This window comes from Atractosteus spatula, chromosome 14, assembly GCF_055471065.1.
Source record: "Atractosteus spatula isolate fAtrSpa1 chromosome 14, fAtrSpa1.hap1, whole genome shotgun sequence".
NCBI lineage: Eukaryota > Metazoa > Chordata > Actinopteri > Semionotiformes > Lepisosteidae > Atractosteus > Atractosteus spatula.
The window spans coordinates 836750-852875 of record NC_142719.1 but is presented as its reverse complement, the minus strand read 5'-3'; positions in this window follow the sequence as shown (position 1 = coordinate 852875).

The window sequence follows — 16126 nt, the reverse complement described above, 5'->3', positions numbered from 1 at the left end:
GTCATCCTCTCTGTGACTCTCCTGAGAGCACTTCGTTTCTGAAGATAAAAGATTCACTTCCTTCTTCCAAACCGAAAACCAGGTTTCCAAACAAACTACAGTGACTGTGTGTTTATTCACTGAGATTCTCAGCATAACCTGATTTTCTGTCTGCTCGTAGATTCTGCTATAAAATCTGACAGGCAGGCAGGACGTTTTCTTTGGGATGTTTCAGACAAAAGTCCTTGTTCAGCTGTTTCGTCAGCTGTCATTTCTTTCTGAACAGCTGAAGGACTTTTGTCTGAAATGTCCTGTACCAAATAATTCAATCATTTTAACCTTGTGTACTGCTTGAAAATGTCCTCTTTCTTTTTCAGTCACTCATGACTTTGTACACTACAGTGCAACCTCCCCTAGAAACATTTCCAGTAGTGTGTAAATCCCTGTGGGGTTACAACTGGAGTAAGAAGCCGTTATAAACTGCTCCTGTGGCGGAAGTTCATATCTCCAAGCACTCAGAGGTGTGTCAGGAGGGAACGGCAGGCCCTGCTCAGGCTGACTTTCTCCTGGCTCATTCAATGCTTAGCAGTACAGTCCAGTCAAAAGGTCAGAGATCCTAAACTGGGAGCACTGTGAGAGAGCACCCACATCACACACACAGAGCTGGGGGTCTGACAGCACACTGGACACATCACACTTTGGACAGGCCTGGGACGGGTCGCTGCGCCCGTGTGCGTCTGTGTGTCCATCCTGACAGGACAGCTGTGTCAGCACTGCACTGGCCATTGTGCTTTTCACACCACAGCCCGCTGCCCTGGGGCTGACAGGACTGCGGCGCAGAGAGCCGAGCTGAGGTTTAGTGCAGGATTAAAGCCGGAGCCACGCTCCGGTCAGGTCTGCTCAAGGGGAAATTCCTGTCTGTGGGGCTTGTGGGACTGCTCACAGAGCAGCTGGTGAGCAGTGCGTGTCTGTCTAGGAGGACACCACTGCGTGACTGTGAGAGTGGTGTGTTAGTGTCCAGGAAGACACTGCGTGACTGTGAGAGCTGTGTGTTAGTGTCCAGGAAGACACTGCGTGACTGTGAGAGCGGTGTGTGTGTCTCAGACTGTTGTGTGTGTTTTTGAAACTGTCATTCTAGCCAAACCAGCCCTGACATGCTCGTGCCCTCTTAATGAAAACAAGCCAGCAAACATTTAAAAAACTGAAGAGAATCTTTTTTCACCCTATACAGTATGCCCATGAAAAAGCCTTCAAGTTTTATACGTAACCATTAGATCTAGTGCCATTTTAATAATAATCAACTTAAGTAATTGATTTAACTTCAATAATTTATTGAGCATTTGGAACCAAAATACCCTTTAGGCTTGTGACAGCTCCAGTCCTCCAAGATTTGGATCCAGCGGGTCCTTCTGCTCTCCTTAACACATCAGCAGCTGAAGCCCTATGACAAGCGTTCAAGAGCCCAGTGAGGATGAAGATCAGCTGATCAATGAGATCATTAAGAGGCAGATAGGACTGAAAACCCAGAGACTGGGGCTGTGCACCCTGCTGTGAAGTGTGTGTATGATGTTACAGCTTTCTGTGCCCTCTGGGAAACGGCAGATAAACAACTTGAGTTTCAGCCTAGAGCTCCTGATCCATTTTCCATTATCCAAAGCAAAACCAAACAAATGAACACTGAAAAAAAACCTCTCCGATGTACCCATTACCTCAACTGAAACTGAGTCACTCCGAAAAAATGTCCCTAACTGCCAAAGTTTTAACCTTAAAATAAAAAAAGAGGAAAAAATTATTGAGACCCTAAACACAAAAACAGTTTGTGCTCTGTGCTCTCTTGCTATTCCATGGCTATTGTCTCTGGATTTTCTGGAATGATCACCCACTTCCCCTCCAGAAATCCGGAATGCCGAGGCATTCCGTAAACACTGGTGCTGCGGACAATGGGCTATCCGGCCTGTGATTGGCTGTGGAAGTGAGGTGTGCCGACACACAGCTGGGATTCTCATTGCCGTGTGCGGCTCGCCGCTCTGCGGCGGAGGGACCTCGGGATCACTCGAAAGCCCTTTATTGCTCTGCTCCTTAATTAACCTCGCTCTCGCCTGCTGCCATGCTGGAAGGTAAAGGCCAGGAACAGCAGGGGAACTCCGGGCGCTGTACTGTCTAGAGTACAACAACAGCAATCGCTGGCAGGCTCCCAGCGTCTCGTTGTGTGAAATCATCTCAAAGTGCTTTTGCATAATTACAAAAAAATACACGTTTAGAAAACAATTTGTGTCATGTTTAAGGAAAGCAAAATAAAGTCTATTTAACCAAAAGTTTAGTTTCTCAGATGCAATTATGTCATTTAATCCCTACTGCTGTTACATAATTTGATCAAGCTCAGGGCTCTGCTGGGTGTGAGGCGTGGTGTGTGAGCGTGTCTCAGTGCTGTGCTTACCTGCTCCAGTGTCCCTGAAGAGAAACTGCCTAGCCACAGGGCTTGTGCAAAACCAGCACTCTCGCACCTCATCCTTATTAAGAGAGTTCTGAAAACAGAACTTGCATTAAGAAAAGTATGAAAGTATTTTGGGGATTAGGACAGTGCAGTGGATCAGCAGTGTGGTTGATAACGAGTTTGCACTGTGCAGATTAGGACGATGCAGTGGATCAGCAGTGTGATTGATAACGAGTTTGCACTGTGCAGATTAGGACAGTGCAGTGGATCAGCAGTGTGATTGATAACGAGTTTGCACTGTGCAGATTAGGACGATGCAGTGGATCAGCAGTGTGATTGATAACGAGTTTGCACTGTGCAGATTAGGATGATGCAGTGGATCAGCAGTGTGGTTGATAACGAGTTTGCACTGTGCAGATTAGGACAGAGCAGTGGATCAGCAGTGTGGTTGATAACGAGTTTGCACTGTACAGATTAGGACGATGCAGTGGATCAGCAGTGTGATTGATAACGAGTTTGCACTGTGCAGATTAGGACAGAGCAGTGGATCAGCAGTGTGATTGATAACGAGTTTGCACTGTGCAGATTAGGACAGAGCAGTGGATCAGCAGTGTGGTTGATAACGAGTTTGCACTGTACAGATTAGGACGATGCAGTGGATCAGCAGTGTGATTGATAACGAGTTTGCACTGTGCAGATTAGGACAGAGCAGTGGATCAGCAGTGTGATTGATAATGAGTTTGCACTGTGCAGATTAGGACAGAGCAGTGGACCAGCAGTGTGGTTGATAACGAGTTTGCACTGTGCAGAATAGGACAGAGCAGTGCATCAGGAATGTGGTTGATAACGTGTTTGCACTGTGCAGAATAGGACAGAGCAGTGCATCAGGAATGTGGTTGATAACGTGTTTGCACTGTGCAGATTAGGATGAGGAATAAGGAGTCTCTCTACTCTGTGCAGTGTCTTAATCTAGAGAGGTCATCAGGGTTGGGTCATCATGACTTTTTACAGCTGATAATTAAAAGTTTCCTATCCACCCACTAAGCTGGAGCTGGAGTTTCCCTCCATAAACTAGAGGTTCTGTGTGATAAAGAGCTCCTGGAGGTGTTTGTCGTGCTCTCTGTAGGTCACAGTTTAGCCCTGATCTTTGTACTCAGGGACTCCAAAATGCTGCTGAGCGCTGCTCTCCTGTGGCCAAGTGGGGTATTGTTCCTCTTGTACAGAGCATGCGTTTCATTCATAATACTTCACTGTGAGGCCAGGGGTCCCCAGCTCAGACTGTACTCCAGCATCTGTCCCCACCTTTGGGAGATTTTAGTACTCTAAACAATTAGGTAATGGCAGTTCTAGTGTTACAAGTGGATGGCGTCTATGAATGAAATATATCTGACAGAAAATATTACCAACAGAATTAGAGATTAACAACACATATTTGTAAAAAGATGGACAAAAATGGAGATTGTACAGAGAGATGTTCTCAGGAGTGTAATAGTAACAGAGGTGCAGTAGGCAATTAGAAATTGTATACAAGCGTAATTGAATGCTTATTTTGTGTTTCATATGCCTCCCTCTTTTTCATTTTGTGTTTCTGTTCCTTTTTGTTGAATTTTCATGTAAAAAATGAATACTCTAAGCATAAACACAACTACAGTCAAATATATGAAAAATGAAGGCAGTGTGTGTTTCGGCTGCCTGCTACATTCGTGTGCTTGTTTGCTGATGTTATTCATCCTCAGAGTGCTGCAGATGTGAGTCTTCAGTGAACAGAGGGTCACCTTGATCTCTGGAGGAGAGGTGAGCAGGGGTCCCCAAGCCAGCCCCAGGGGTACCCCAGCGTCTCTTGGAGTTGCCCCTGTCCAGATCCTAAACACAGACTGACTGCCTTCAATTCTCTAACTGGAGCACAACAGATCTAAAAGCCTGGAATGGGATGTGGAACTGGGCCCAGCCCTGTCGCAGTCTGTGAGGGCTGACACCACCTGGGTCCTGCTCAGCCCCCCTGGATCCAGGCTGCTCTTCACCACCTGACTGCAGGACACAGCCCCTTCCTGTGAAGACAGCGGGGTCTCTCTGTCTCAGGCGGCTGAATTCTAAGGGTCTCCCTGTGTCCCACTCTCCACCATAACAAAGGAGATGCTGAGATTTATGGATATATCTCCTCACCTGCTTCCCTCTTTTTCCAGCTTCCTTATAATTAATTTGCCTGTTTTATAATACTAATATCAGAGGGGAACATCAAGTATATATTATACACTGGACTGCTGGCCTTGTTCTTTTAATATTGAGTGATCTGTCGCATTGCTGCACGTATGAGGGGTGTTTTTTTCATATGTTTATATGTATGTTTGAAGGACGTGTTTTTTTAATGTTCCCAGCAACACAAATGAAGCTGCCGTACTTGTGGAAAAATACAGTTCCTGAGCTCCTGGCCTGTGTGAAATGTGTCTTTCGGGGCCTCTGCAGGAGGGAGACCTGGACGCTGTACTGCCACTCCCACCTGTGACTGTCCATCAGGAACGGAGCACCAATCGAGAGCTGTTCCATCAGAAATAAGGGTGAGCTGGTGGAAAAAAGTCCCAGTGTCCATTGGAAGGACTGTCATTTCCAAGCCTGTCACCAGAGCCACACAGGGACTCAGACACTGCTCAGGAGTTCTCCAGTGCGTCACAGTACTGTGAGTCTGCGCTCTGCTACAGGAGCTGCGCTCTTCTGCTTGATTTTTTTATTGTTATTTGTTTTCACTCTTCCTCGCTCCTTACTGTTGTGTGTGCCGAAGCTGAAAGCAATATCCCTGAAGTCTGAGTATTTATGAAGCTGTAGGCTGCGTGCAGATAGGGGTAAAAGGAAATCTAAACAAGAGAGCAGATCAGTTAGTCCATTAGCACGGGGGGTTTAAATCTCAGCTGGACTGCAAACTGGATGGGGGAAAGAGTGTTTCCACAGGGGGCCACCAGAGGGAGCCTGCGCTGCAGCCGGACTCCGCTCCTCTGGTATAGGAAGTGAATCTGAAGGTGTGATGTCAGGGATCTCTCACCCTGGACACCCACCCTGTTCCTCAAGCCTCACCTAGTCACGGCTGCATATTTTTCCTTTCTTTTAGATGGGCTTATTTATTGAAAGCCCAGTGTACAGGTTGTCCTCCTGTCCCTGTGCTCTAATTGGCTGTGGGGATTTTAATTGGCCGTTTCTCCCTGTGTTCTCCCTGGCTGTCTAATTGGCCGTTTCTCCCCAGAGCCTCCCAGGCTTGGTGAGTCAGGGCGCAGGAGAGGTGACCGGCAGAGCGCTTGCTCCCACAGCCCCCAGGCCCTGTGCGAAGGCCTGAGCACCAGTGAGCCGTGAGCGTGCCTCCTCAGGGTTGCAGTGGACAGGGACAGAGAGAGCCCCAGACACCCCAGTTCATATATGTACCTCACTTCATTGTCCATCTGAAGGAGTGGAATTTGCCTTTGGCATTACCCTAGAAATAACTACAACAAACAAATAACACTCCAAATAAAATAAATACACATTACAAACAACAGCCTTTGCCAACGCAAAAACACGCATCTCACTCCTTACCCATAAGCCCATAGCCCCATACAGGAAACGGGCACTTATCTGCCTTTAAAATACCGACTGTAAAGAGAACAAATTTTTCTCTTGATTAATTTCTGTAATACATTTTTCTTGCCCTCGGGCATTCGAAAAGACTCCCTGAAATGTGAGTGAAGAAGGTGGGAGGATCATTAACAATAAGCTGAGCTTTCCTTTGAGCTGCAGTATAATACAGCTCTTTAAGCTGTTCCTGCCCTCAGCCAATTATTTTACTAGCAGGATTAACAACTCTGGCAAAGTTCTCTTTACTCTAAGTACTCAGGCTACCAGACCACACTGTGATATCAAAAGTAAGGATGCTTTCTACCAGCATTCTGTAAACCCTCTCTAAAACGTTGTGACTCACTCTAGCGGCCCTCAGCTTCCTGATGAAAAATATGGTGTTACTACTCAAGCGGACTAGGAAGTGTCTCCAGGAGTCTAGACACAGTGTGTGGCTCCTGGCGGGGGAGACGCTCCCAGCTTCCACGCAGAGGGGCTGTTTGCTGAGATGTAGGGGTGGCCTCTGCCTGCTGCAGGTGACCGGCTACTTAATCTCTAAAGGCACAGCTGAGCTCCAGTCCCCCTGCAGGCTGGGAGGGTCGGGGGGTAAGATGTTTATAACCCCTCCATGCGCTGGGCGGCTGGGGGTGCGAGTCTGTAGGTCTCTCAGGCCTCTGGGCTCTGCCTGCTGTGCTGACAGCCCCTGCGGTTCCCCAGCCCTGCCCCGGCCCACAGCGCGGGAGACAGCGGCTAATCAGCCATCAGGGCCGTGTGCCTCTGTGCCGCTGCTCAAGCCTGCTGGGAAGTGTGGTGTCGGAGGTCTGAGCCGCACTCACTGCCTGTGCTATGTGAAGGTAATTTCTGGCTCTGCAGATACTGTAGGTGTTCATTTCCTCGCCTGGGAAAATGTCATCTTCGGAGGCTCCTGGATTCCCTGCGGACCGGGCGTCTGGGAGTCCCATGGGGGCCTTGAACTGAGCAGTGGGGGGGGCGGGGGGATCCCTGGCTCGGGAGATGAAAGCATCACACAGGAGGAAGACAGAGGAGACGCTGAGACCTGTCAAAGCCGAGACACATCCATTATACATCAAACAGCTGCCTTCCTGCGCAGGAACATCACCATTGTTCTGCCCAATTAGCCACACACTGGTGCAGTGAGTGTGCGAAGGCTCCAGGCCTCAGTGTCGTGTGGCAGGTCTTTGAACTGTGGCCACAGGAAGAACGCGCACGCTCCTCACAGAAGCCCGTTTGCTTTTCCTGACCAGAGCTGGGGGGCTGTGGGGTGGCAGTGCTAGCCGCCACTCCACCAACTGGTGTCCTTCACAGGCAGCGGTGCCGATGGCCCCGGACTGGAAGGTGGTGGGTCCGAAGCCTGGGTGAAATAACACACTCGAATTGCCTGAGTAAAACTCCCAGCTGTGTCAACTGGTGAAAATGTCTGCGGGTTTTTGGGAGAGAAGAGGTCTGATCAGGCACTGCTCCTGCAGGTGGTGGGCTCCCGCGTCGTGTCCAGACCGCCCGTGGGCAGCCTGGCGTGGGAGCAGTGATCTCGGCTTCGCAGGGAGCGCGTCGCTCAGCGAGTTTCCCCCTGACCGTCTGTCTCTAAATCCACCAGTTCAAGCAGAAAGGGGGGCTGCCTTCTCCGCTCCTGCGCCTTCTGTTTGTTTTAACAGGCAAGCAAATAAACACAGAGATCAATAATTCCCGCTGGATCACTGCTCTCATTACAGCCGTTCGATTCCAGCTGGAAAGTTGTTTTTCTGAAGTGCCCCCGATACTGCCCAGCCTCGCCGCCTCTGTCATCATCACCCCTGGGAGCAGGAAGCAAATTCCCTCGAACCCTGACTGTGATGCTTGCTGATGTACCATTGAGGCTCACGGTTGGTGCTGATCCTGCTGGGTTCCAGGCCCGCCCCGGCCTGCTGCGGGTGTTTAACTGGATCAGGGTGCTGTGCCCCTCCCTGCACGTCTCAAATTGTCTCTCATTCTTGAGCTCTGAGCCAGGATTTCCTTCTTCCTCACAGCTCCCTTTTCTCCTTAGAAAGGCTGGAGAGTGGTGGCACTGTGGCAGAGGAAACCGACTCCATTGGGCCCCTGAGCAAGGCCCTTAACCCCAGCTGCTCCAGGGGTGCTGTATAAATGGCTGACCCTGTGCTCTGACCCCCAGCTTCTCTCCCTGTCTGTGTGTCTCATGGAGAGCAAGTTGGGGTATGAGAAAAGACAAATTCCTAATACAAGAAACTGTATATGGCCAATAAAGTGATCTGATCTGATCTGATCATCTTATGATCTAATGTAATATGAACCTGTCTCCTCTTCCTCATGCTCCTACTCTTCCTCACGTTTTCCGGGATGCTCCAGGAAGTGTCCTGGAAGTGAGTTTTTCTGTCCGACCCCGTGTTGTCAGTGGGGTGTCAGATGGGGAGTCAGAGCTTGTTTATCTGCCCCTGAGCTCCCGAGTGAGCAAACACACTACGTGGTCCTGAGTCCCTGGGCTCAGGGGCCCAACCTCTTCGTCCCCAGGGGGTAATTCAGGGGTGCCAGTCTTGGGGTGACAGGAGCATTGGACCAGAACCCAGGCAAATGTAGGAAGAACATGTACAGGTACAGGTATGTCAATGCAAACGCCACATAGATGCCCCTGACTGGATTCGAACCCGGGACTCTGCAGCTGTGAGGCAGTAGGGCTAAACGCCAGCTTACAGTAGAAAAGAAAAAGGTTTCTGAATTTGAGTCTGTGGATATTAAAGGGGGGAGAGGGGTGACCGGTGACCCCCTGTCGTACACAGGGGTGTGGGGTGACCGGTGACCCCCTGTCCTGCACAGGGGGTGTGGGGGTGTGAAGTGGCCGGTGACCCCCTGTCCTGCACAGGGGATGTGGGGGTGTGGGGATATGAGATGACCGGTGACCTTCTGTCCTGCACAGGGGGTGTGGGGTGACCAGTGACCCCCTGTCCCAGCCCAGCCTGTCTCTCTCTCTCCCACTGCAGGCAGGGTGGGGCGAAGGGGCACCTCGAGGTGCTGTGTGTGCTGCTGATGCTCTCCTGGCAGCAGCTGGCTATTACACTGCCATTACTGCTGTCCAGTGCGCCTCCTGTGAGCCTCTCTCCTGCTCCAGCACACAAAGTGCCGCCTGTCATCGCCACTGTCATCACTCCCACTTCCTGCAGCAGCCTGAGGTATTGACAGTGTGCGCCAGTTTGTCAGCTGTAATCATCCCTATTGTTGCGCCTAGAAACTGTCATTTTTACCATTGCGTTTTATTTAAATGGCATGTCTGTTGTAACAGCCTTGCTCCGACTCCCTGTGGATTTCAGAAAGAAATCTGAAATACCTCGCTTTTAAGACTTCTTTGAATGATTTGACTTCTGACTGCATCAGCGAGATATTCACTCGCTACATGAGACCCTGAGAGACCATACTTCTTCCTCCAAGGCCGGAGAGTGATCACCCAGTGCAAAGCTGGCTGTTATTACAGGAACAGAGTGTGTGAATTACTGTGTTGATTTATGCAGTCTTGTCTGTAGTGTTTTGCATCTCCTTATGCTCATGTGCCAGTTTGTCCCAGACCTGTCCCAGGTTCCCAGTTTGTCCCACGGTTGTCTGGTGACGCCTCTGCGATGTAGCCGCAGTCTCCAGCTCTCTTGCTCGCAGAGCTGCTGTGAATCGTGTCTTTCTGTAAAGGGCACAGTCTGTGGGCGACGCTCTGATTCACACGGGCACCCTGGCAAGGGGTCTCCTTGCGTCCCTGATCGTGTCTTCCAAGAGTTGCCAACAGGCTGAGGGGTGGGGGGGGGGGGGGGGGGGAGCGTGGGGACTCTGCTGCATCGAACCCGTGTCACGGTCACGGCCATCATCTCTGCAGCTCTGAGGCTTTGGAAACGGGACACTCTGATACTGGGAAGTCCGCCCACGCCTCTCCCAGGCTCCTCTCCCAGCGTGGGCCTGGCAGCAGTGTTCTGTGCTCCTGTCCCTGTGTCTGGAGGGGTCTGGAGGGGCTTGAGGGGGATATTCTGGGTCCCTGCTGCCGCTCAGAGCTCAGTCTGCAGTCGCTCTTTCTGCTGTGATCCTCGCCCGGGGGTCCTGGCAGAAGTGTGCGCGGTGCCTCTCCTGCTCAGCGTGCTCGTGATCACCAGGTGTCCCGAGGGACCGCTAGCCCAGCGCTCCTCCATCCCGGTGTCTGCGGAGCTCTTGCCTGTGTGCTGGAGCAGCAGGGGCAGGAGGACCTGAGACATGTTCCGTGGCTGTGTTGTGTGCAGCCCTGTCCCTGAGAACCCCGCTGGCTGTCTGAGCCCTGTGAATCCTGCTGCTCCAGGAGACTGGTTCTCCTGGTCTGCCTGCCTTTTTAAAAGCAGAAGGAGCTGGAATGCTGCAAGGGTGGCGCGTGGTGATAGGAGACACCCGTTCGTATGTCTGCTGAAACTGTAACAGTGACACAGCACAGACACAGCTTTCAAGCACAGATGCACATGGTGTGGTCTCTCACTACCTGCATTTAATCAGCATGTTGAAAAGCTCTGAGCCTCTGCTTCCTTTAGAGATCAAAGCTCTTTTGGACATAAGCTTCCCTACACCTGTTAGGTGACCGGACTTGACCCTCAGGCAAGACTACAATTCTCTTTCTCTGGACAGGGCGAGAGACCAGCCCAGAATGGCCCTTTGACTGAGCTGCAGTCGTGCACAGCTCCGGCTCTGTATGGGAAGGGAGCTGGGCTCTGCCCACGCTGGCTGCAGTGAGGAGCAGCACTCAAAGCCTTTACAGAGGCTTAAAACTGGGCGTTTATTCCAGTAACCTCACACTCTACAGTACATTCCATATATTCTACATCACTGACATCACATGCTCGCTGTTCAGCCTTCTCCAGATATCCGCACACCTGCTGAGAGAGACTTCTCAAAGCACCTGCTGTCTCTGGGACCTGCTGGGCTCGCTGGTCTCAGTGCCAGGAAAGCGGCCAGCGAGCGCTGGTGACGTTGCTATGGCCAGAGCCTGGTGTGTAAACAGCAGTGTCCCCAGGGCAGCGACAGACCTGCGGAGCTGCAGATAAGCCTCTGCCAGCCGTGAGGCGCTCTTCTGTGCTTCTGAAGAGACGTCTCTCTTGCTACAGTGACTTGTAGAGTATTGAGAGGACCTGGTGCCAGTGATGAGGTCTCAGCAGAAACGGAAGGAGAGGGGGATAATAGGAGCGAGAGCGCACACCAGCCATTCCTGGCCGCTGGGATTTCTCCAGATGCACAATTCCTCACTTTTCAATGGAAGGCAGTGGGGGAAGAGAGAGAGGAGCCAGGGGTCAACTCCAGCACTGCAGGCCTGTTCTCTGCCTGCCCCTGCAGTCATTACCAGGTCCTGCTGCGCTCTGACGGAACAGATGTTGCCTGCAGAGGTGCTTGTCTCTGTGCGCAGGTGTGCGAGTGTGTGAGTCTGTGCGCAGGTGCGTGAGTGTGTGTGTGAGTGTGTGAGTCTGTGCGCAGGTGCGTGAGTGTGTGTGCGAGGGTGTAAGTCTGTGCTTGGGTGTGCGAGTGTGTGAATCTGTGCACAGGTGCGTGAGTGTGTGTGCGAGTGTGTGAGACTGTGAGCAGGTGTGCGAGTGTGTGAGACTGTGAGTGGGTGTGCGAGTGTGTGAGACTGTGAGCAGGTGTGTGAGTGTGTGAGTCTGTGCACAGGTGTGCGAGTGTGTGAGACTGTGAGCAGGTGTGCGAGTGTGTGAGACTGTGCGCGGGTGTGCGAGTGTGTGAGACTGTGCACAGGTGTGCGAGTGTGTGAGACTGTGAGCAGGTGTGCGAGTGTGTGAGTCTGTGCACAGGTGTGCGAGTGTGTGAGACTGTGAGCAGGTGTGCGAGTGTGTGAGTCTGTGCACAGCTGTGCGAGTGCCTCCCTGTCTCAGCCCCGCTGGCTGCATGAGGCTGGGAGGGCTATCAGGCCCAGGCGGTGTCATTGTGCCGCCTGGATCAGGAGGGCCCAAAAGAATCTGTGAAATCGGTGTCTGCTCCACGGCCACAGATTGGATCCCAGGCGCCCTCGGGCTGCCATGACAACAGCGACCTCCGCTACACCAAGCTTCAGGGCTACACAGCATGGACCCGATCACACAGTCCGGTTCTGACCCAGCGTGGCCATCAGAGTGGAAATGACTCAAAAACAGAGCACGCCTTACAGTGCAATTATGGGATCTGAAATGACTACTTACTCCCTGTTAGAATGTTTTGGACAGGGTGTGACTGACAATGTCGCGAGCGTGTGTCACAGTCCGACGATGTTCTGTGCCGGTCGCAGGTAAGAGCCAGCCCTCCCCTCCCTTCTCTTCACCCCCGGCCTGTGCCTTGTACTCTAATATGCTGTGAGACTTGAGAGCTCGGCGTATTGCACTGGTACTGTAATGTGTTCTTTAGTCTTTGAAGGCTGGGGCTCGTCAGCTCTCTCCGAGCAATGGGCACAGAACCTGGCCGGATCCCCCAGATGAAGCCTGCAGGCTGATGAGCTGGGGAAGTGGGCCGATTCAGAGGGTAATTAGCAGCTAAGCTGCTGGTAATTGGGTTTTACTGCTGGCAGTGAGGGCTGATGAAGTGAGAATAACACTCCAATAACAGGACTGTGTGCGCAGTGCCAGCCTGGATATCTGGTTTACAGCATTTTTATTGTATTACTGTTGTGTAGCATTCCTGGACTCCCAAAGTGCACAGAGATGTCTGTAGTATTTGTAATATTATATACAAAGGGTTACAAATGATAGGAGGTCATGTCCATTGGGTTGCTAGTAGCTATTGGATTGAAATATCGAGTCTAGTCCATTCTTGCAGGATATGAACACTGCTTTGTGCAAAGAACCTCCTGATTTCAGTCTTTGCACTAGAATAGCACTGGGTTCAGTCTCTGTGCCACCCTGGGTGTCACGCCTTCATCCCAGCACATTCTCACACGGAAGCGCACTAGCACTAATCACACTCCACCCCTGAGCACTCCTGCTAAACGACACCGCTCCTGCCAATCAGCCAACCACGACACTCCATCAATCAGCGCACCTCCTCCCTCACACAACACTTAAAGCCTCCAGAAGATTTGGTACTGGTTGTTTGTCTTTTCACCTACCTTGCCTTAGAGTCTGTTTTCCTTCCTGCTCTTTGTTACTAACCCTGGAACTCTCCTTCGCCTTCGTCTACTGTCGTGCCCCTTCGACTGACCTTCACCTTTTCACTCACGGAACTGCCTTTTCGACTACGACTTCAGCCTTGCCCTGTTCTGGATTGGAAACCTTCTCTCCTGCCTTTTTCTACGGAACTGGACTCGGACTTCCTCTCGTCTAGCCCCCTAAGGTACCGCATAGGGTCCATCTTCCCGTTTCCTCAGCGGGTCAATCCTGACACACTTTCACCTCGTTCTGCCTGGGTGTGGTCACAGGGGTTCTAGCTGACAAACGCACAACTGGTGATTCCAAATCGGGAAAACGGCAACAACAACTGGCGCTGTTGAAACTCCTAAACTGCGGATTAAATCTTGGAAACTCAGAGGCTGTGGGATTTGCAACGGTGAGTGCATTTTGTATCTCCTGAACAGTCTCCAGCTTTGAGGACACATGAACATCAGAAACATTACAGATGATGGGAAGGCAGCTGGGTGTCTAAAGCAAACTAGTGATTCTTATTGGATCATCCCAGTGAAACAATCTGTCTGCTGAGGATTAATTAGAGCTCAGAGTGCGGATGCGTTTTACTCTCCCCACCACACACACCCAACACAGAACTCAAGAAGAGCAAATGATCTAGATCATTGCAGGGGTGTTTGTGCAGACCACTGAGACAGCACCACGCAGCATCTCGACACCAGATGTCATGCATGAACCTATATATGACAATAGTACATTTTTTACATTTGTGATTTCTGCAGACTGCCCTTTTCATTTTATTGTCCTTCAGTAATCAAAGCCTGTTTTTGAAAACATCACTTCTTGTGGATCATCGAGAGAGACATGATGTGGACTAAAATTAATGGAGAGTACTTGATTATTGAGCCTCCTCATCAAAGTGCTGTCTGCATTGAGATTTGGACCACTCAGTCACTCGCTCTAATCACACAATTACAGGGAGGTAATGAGCTGAAGACGTGGCTCACCTACATGAGGAGGAATGCCAAGAGTCACCCTGCAGAGAGCAGGCCTGGTGCTGCAGGAGCTGCTCTGTGAAAGAGCCTCTTTCAGGCAATACTGCTGTGTAATCAGTGCTTTCAGGGCACATTTAAAAAGGACTAATGTGATTCACATTATAAAGGAACCATTTGAAATGCACATGACACTACCCATTAAAAATAAAGGCTTTTTATCACCCATACAGTATATTGGAATTAATTTTGAATAACCCAAATGCTACTATAATCATGCACATAGGGGGAAAGTGAATAAATGGAATATAATGTAATTGAGATTAGTCTTATTTTTTGGCAGTTAGATGCATCTCAGAGAAAAACTGCATATATTACAAAGTATAGCATTTAAATCAAGGGATGTTATGTGGAACTTGTACTAGCCCTCTTTCAGAACGGTGTACAATTTTGGCCACTGTGTTATAAAAAAGATATTGCTGCTCTGGAATCAGTCCAGTGAAGAGCAACCAGATTTGTTCTGGGGCTTAAAGGAGAGTCCTACTCTGACAGGCTGAAGGAACTGAACCTTTTCAGTCTTGAACAGAGAAGACAATGAGGAGACCCAATTCAAGCAGTCAAAATCCTCAAAGGCCCTGAAGCAGACTTGTTAAGAATCAACAGTGCATTTTGAACTCAGAACAGGAGGCACTTCCTCTCACAGAGGACTGAAGGAGTGTGAAACAATCTACCCAGCCACGTAGGCCAAGATGATACCCTGCCTTCTTTCTGCAAACAGCTGGATGAGATACCTGGACTGCAATCAAACAAGCTGTCTGTGTTAAAAGGATTGAAAGAAACTTTCTTCTTATGGATGTTTTGCTATGTAATGCTGTTATTTTTCATACAAATATATAATTTCCTGATTTATATTGGTTTTATGAAAACCTTGTTCAAATATGTTGAGTCCAATTTTCATTATCTTTGTCCTTCCCTGTGTATAAATGATTGTGTAATTTCCTGTGGTCTAATTATAGGCCAATATCTCTGCCTGTTGTTGATTCTACAGTCCATTAGTATGCTGGTGTTACAGAGCTGTTCATTGCTTCACTCATGAGAGGGATAAACTTGACATCCCTGATGAACCTGATCAGACTCCTCAGCAAGAACCAGAGAGCCTGATGGATTAACAGAGACTTGGCCCCCGAGTCACTGTTGAGCGCCCTGGGTTTCAGCAGAAAGCAAAGCAAACAGTCAGGAAACGAGCGCAGTTCTGAAGGTAAGGTCACAAAGCCTTCTTAATTAAAGGGACTAATCGCTGCTGCTGGTAATTGGCAAATGCTAATTACCCATGTTTGAAGGGCACACACTGTGCATGAGAAATGAAGGGGGTCACAGAAAGCAGATTCGCCGATTTCAAACTGTTTGAACTCAGCTCTAAGCAGATTTCTGTAGAGAACAGTTACATTTTGTGTGATTCCGCTCTTCCACAATCAGAATTCTCGAGAATGAAGACCATTTTATGTCGAAGCTCTAAAACTTTGGTTCAAAACCTGATATTGTAAATTAAACTGGAAGAGACTGGCCTAGTGAAAGAGAGGGACAGCTTTCTTTCCTTAGCTGATCACTATCTGGGATTTTGCATGTTTCTTTGCTCTTGACAAAGGAGTGGTGGTCTGATTGCCTAAGGCTAAAATAGTTTGACAGTGATATCTGCTGTGATTGTCAACAGCTCCTTAATGGGCTCGACAGTGACACTTGAATTAGAATCTAAGTGCTGAGCGGCCTCGCTGCTCTTACTGCCTTTCAAGAACACAAAGAGCAGACATCTGATGTTTTTTACTTTCCTCTTAGAGAGCCTACTGTCTGCTTTTACACCGTTACTGAGTGTCTCCCAGGGGAGAATAACATCCCACCCAAATTCCCCACCTTCATGTTGTCTGCAGGGGAAGTGTGTCTCATTACACTTTATTTTGTAATAACTTCCTTCACTCCACTGAAACTACACACAAAGAGAAAATCCTGCTACAGTATAGGCCAGATCGTGCTCTAATCATAATCTGTAT